This window comes from Kogia breviceps, chromosome X (genome assembly GCF_026419965.1).
Source record: "Kogia breviceps isolate mKogBre1 chromosome X, mKogBre1 haplotype 1, whole genome shotgun sequence".
NCBI classification, from domain to species: Eukaryota; Metazoa; Chordata; class Mammalia; order Artiodactyla; family Physeteridae; genus Kogia; species Kogia breviceps.
Window position 1 is genome coordinate 41,669,787 of NC_081330.1, and position 5,163 is coordinate 41,674,949.

At 45.8% G+C, this 5,163-nt stretch overlaps 1 pseudogene; it reads right to left on the bottom strand.

Annotated features, from left to right (window-relative positions):
- Positions 1-1,054: 1,054 nt before the first annotated feature.
- Positions 1,055-2,539, bottom strand: LOC131747863 (adenosylhomocysteinase pseudogene; annotated as a pseudogene).
- Positions 2,540-5,163: the final 2,624 nt, after the last annotated feature.

Sequence of the window (5,163 nt, forward strand, 5' to 3'; positions counted from 1 at the left end):
AGCCCTCATGCCACAACTACTGAAGCCCATGTGCCCTAGTGCCTGTGCTCCTCAACAAGAAGCCACCACAATGAGAAGCCTACGCACTGCAACAAAGAGTAGCCCCCGCTCACCGCAACTAGAGAAAGCCCGTGTGCAGCAACAAAGACCCAATGAAGCCAAAAAAGAAAAAAAATTCATTTACTCAATCAAATTTATTTTAAACTCAGTCAGTCCTGACCATGCACAAAACTCTTCTCAGGATCCACTTTCCCCAAACCTTTTCATCACTTTCTGTATCCATCACTTTATTTTTCCATATAGCCAGCCCTAAGTCAAACCTACTTCCTTTTCCCTTAATAAAATGCAACTCAATTCCTCATACCTTCTTTACTGAAAACATGCATCCTACTTTCCTACTGTATACTGACGTTTTCTTATTATTTCTATTATCTTTTTTTTTTAGGCACCAGAATTTTTATTAACCCACCTTGCTCTCTTTTAACATTATAAACCAAATTAATCTCTTTTTGACCCAGAGTTGTGATGGGAACATCAAGTTACAATGCACTTTTATGTTTCTCAGGCCCCTCTCAACCTCTGGCTGTCACTTCTCTCATCCTTTCTTGGCTATCCCTTAACAATATATTCCAACCCCTGTAAAATAGGGACTAAAAGTACCAACCTCATTGTTCTGAGGTTTAAGAGAATGCCAAGCACTAAGCCAGGCTCTCAGAAGCATTCAAACTCCAACAGTTCCTCCACACCCTTCGACATAGCTCCTTCTCATCTGTCATGGGCTGAGGAACCAATGAACCTGTAAACCAAGAACATGGGTATAAAGTCCATAGGCCAAGTGAGGGCCTGGATAGTAAAGTGCATGGGCTTTGTGAACACCACTGCCAACTTCCAGCCTAAGGAAGGACTGACTGAGTGAGTAGTTCCAAAACCCCTGACCTCATGGCTCCCTGTGGGTAACTCCCGTGTACCTCTGTCATGACTGGGGCTTGAGAAGAGACTTCTCAATTCCCCCTGCTGCACTTGGAACAGTATGAGGGATGCAGCAGAGGCCAAAGACTGAGTGACTAGCCCCAGGGAGTTGATGGGGAACATTATCAAACCAATCTCAAAGGTGGTGCCATTTGCTCTTGGGGAGGAGAGGTGGAACCCAGGCAAGGACAGCAGCTGGAAGGCAAAGGGCAGGCCTGGTTCTCAATAGTGGTAGTGATCAGGTTTGAAGGGGCCATCACAGTACATGCCCAAGTACTGGGCCTGCTTCTCAGTCAGCTTGGTCAGCTTCACATTCAGCTTGCCCAGGTTGGCTTCAGCCACTGCTTCATCCAGCTTCTTGGGCAGGAAGTGGACCCCGATGGGATACTTGTCTGGGTGGGTCCACAGCTCAATCTGTGCCAGCACCAGGTTGGTGAAGGAGTTGCTCATCACAAAGCTGGGGTGGCCCATGGCACAGCCCATGTTGACCAGCTGGCCGTCGGCCAGAATGATGATGCGGTGCCCGTTCTTCAACAAGTAGCAGTCCACCTGGGGTTTGATGTTCACCTCCACAGTGTTCTCTTTCAGCCACTTGACATCAGTCTCCACGTCAAAGTGTGCAATATTACACACAATGGCGTCATCTTTCATCTGTTCGTGCCAGCCAAGGATGATGTCAATACAGCCCGTGGTGGTGACAAAGATGTTGCCCTCCTGACCGGCCTCATCCATGATGGTCACCTCATAGCCCTCCATGGCAGCCTGAAGCACATTGATGGGGTCGATCTCCGTGATGATGACGCGGGCCCCGAAGCCCCTCAGGGCCTGGGCACAGCCCTTGCCCACGTCGCCACAGCCTGCTACCACTGCCACCTTGCCTGCAATCATCATGTCTGTGGCCTGCTGGATGCCATCTATGAGGGACTCCCGGCACCCATAGAGGTTGTCAAACTTGCTCTTGATGACAAGAGTCGTTGATGTTGATGGCAGGCACCTTCAGGATCTCGTTGGCCATCATCTTGTACAGGTTGTGGACCCCCGTTGTGGTCTCTTCGGAGATGCCTTGGATGCCTGACAGGAGCTGTGGCTACTTGGTGTGGATGAGGTTGGTGAGGTCATCACCATCGTCCAGAATCATGTTGAGGGGCCCATCCTTGAAGTACAGCGTCTGCTCAATGCACCACAGATATTCCTTGTCCGTTTCACCCTTCCAGGCATACACTGGAATGCCAGCCTTGGCAATGGCAGCTGCTGCATGGTCCTGGGTGGAGAAGATATTGCAGCTGGACCACCGCACCTCAGCACCCAGGGCAACGAGGGTCTCAGTGAGGACAGCTGTCTCCACACTCATGTGCAGGTAGCCGGCAATGCGGGCGCCCTTTAGTGGTTTGGAGGCCGAGTACATCCCCCGCATGTGCATCAGGACCGGCATCTCATTCTCTGCGAGGTCCAGGGCCTTGAGTCCCCAGGCGGCCAGGCTGATGTCAGCGACTTTGTAAGGCAGTTTGTCCGACATGCTGGCGGCGTTTCCGCATAGAGTGATGGACACAGGCGAAGGGTCCCGAGCCGCGGACTGGGGACAGGCGTGGGGCTGGTGGCGCCGCGTAGGGCTATTTCTATTATCTTTAATTACATGTTTAAATTAGAATCCTCTGCTCTTAAAACCTTAATTTCTTGTGAAAACTAAGAAGTAAGCAATTATGAACTGTCTTTTACATTCGCATTCTGTAGATTGGTGAACATAAATACCAGTGATAATTTCTTTCTTTTTTTTGGCTGTGTTGGGTCTTCATTGCTGACCAGTGATAATTTCTAAAATCATTTGCTTTCTTATAGAGAACTCAGGGTTGCACCAAACATATTCATTAATAGTCCTAAATACCTTTAGTTTATCTGTTTAGTAATTGATGTCTCAGTATCTTACTTTATTTGGGAAATACCCAGCTATTCAACAAACTTCCATCATTTAACTTAATTTAACACATTACCAAATATCTGGAGAGATCATCCTCAAGTAGACATTCCTAAAAGTTCACCCAAAACTCTTATCATTTGCATTTTCTTTCCTTAAAAGTCTCTTCACATCAAGTTACTTTCCTTGCTGACAAATTTGTAACAGATATAACAAGATTTTATTGAGCTTATATTAAACCTAAGCACAGTAAAGGTATTACACTTAATGTTGGTGACTCTAAAGACATGTTTATATTAATTAGATCAACAAACTTAAACATTAATACCAGGTATTAATTTAATACTGAATATTTCCCAGTTCATGTGAACCTGAAATTCATTTAGCTTAATCTCATATTTAGAATTGTTTGATTTGTAAGTGCTTACTTTTCTTTAAGCCAATTAAATAGAGCTCATTTACAAATTAACCTCAGCAATATTATCCAAAGACAAAGACACATACAGAGACATATACAGAGAGAGAGACAGACACAACGAGACATGTAGCTTCATTTTCTAAACTTAGTCATGAATCAGATATCACAATATAAAATTCACTAGTTTATAAATAACAGTTGGAATAAGTAAAATTTGTAAAGGCTTCTTCCCATTTTTCCCTCAGTCTCAGGAATTAGAGGTAGTCTAGATAAGTGTTCCTGAGATCCCTGGTCTTGAAGACACAGGGAGAGAAAATCAAGTTCTCCTAGTAGGACTTGTTCCTGCAGGGTCAGAATTCTGAAAAGCTGTTTGATCAAGCGTGCTTTTACTAACTGTATATGCAAAGAGAACCAGTTTTGGAACCAGTTTTCAAGAGTTTTACCTAAACCAGCTTTCTCTGGAGTCTAAACAATATGGTGGCCACACAGTGTTATCCCATTTCACAAGGCAGAATGGCCATCACAAATCATAACACAGAACACAAAGTATAAAACACATGCAGGCCTGGCTGTACTAATCAGACAGTCCCTTAAATACAAGATTGCAGTCTCTCAGTAAAGCTCCTACAGAGACACAGAACTTCAGATCCGAGTACTAACAGAGAAAAGGGAAATATCTCAGATCTTCAAAGATTTCAATGGTAGGAAATGAGTCCAGGTTGAAAGAAAAGGGGAAGTAGGGGGAACAAAAGGGATGGCCTTACGGACGTCTCCTGCCAACTGCAGACACCCAGGCATTACGGGACTTTTCCCTGTGCTTCCAGGAAGGGAGGACAGGAACTCAGCCCTAGCAGAAACCAGAGACCAGAACCCGAATTTGAGTTCTCTGCTCACCAGAGGTGATCAGGCTCCGACCCTCAGATCAGGCTGAGGCCCTTAAGCCACACTCTTGTGTCCAGGACGGGGACAGAAGAAAAAAGAGTAGGATAGGAGGGGTTGAAAAGAGGAAAGAGAGGGGAAAGGGGAAAGAGGTCAATAACGTCTCTTGTTCCTTACCTGGTCAGGGCACTCTGGCCAGTCGTCCGTGTCAGGAGGAGACCAGGAACAAAAGGGTCCTAGTTGCAGCTGCTGGGTCTGGTCCATCACCGGACAAGCTGGTTCCTGAGTACCCCAAGTGGTGAGAATGTCAGTCGTAGTGAAGAAGAGGCCCCCAGAGTCGCCATTTGTTGCAGGAAGGGGGACCCCTTCCAGGGCTGAGAGTGGGCTCTTGTCTAAAACTTGGAAATGAATTGTCCAAGGAGACACATGTTCTGACAAAGCAAGAGACTTTATTGGGAAGGGGCAGCCAGGTGGAGAGCAGCAGGGTAAGGGAAACCAGGAGGACTGCTCTGCCACATGGCTCACACTGTCGAGTTTTATGGTGATGGGGTTAGTTTCCAGGTTGTCTCTGGCCAATCACTCTGACTCAGGATCCTTCCTGGTGACCTTCCTGAATTCAGACCAGACTGAAAAGTTATAAATCTATATTTATAAATACTATATGGACACACTTTTATAAATCTGCTTTTGATCTCATTTACAGATGAAAAAATAGAAACAGAGAAAGATTAAATATATTGCTAAGTTCATCTAGCAAGCCAAGAAAGAGACTGGCCCTGGAACACACATCTGTGGACTTCCGGTTATTCTTACTAGATTCCTTGACTGGCTTATATGATTTAGGAGGGACTTGCTCCCCACATCTCACACTCTAGAGGTTTTCAGAATATGTTTCAGGGATCTTTCCTTAGTGAAAGCTGCTTACAGAGAAATAGGCTCCAGCCATGTTTACATGCAGCCAGGGTGGGCAGCACAGGCCTTTTCA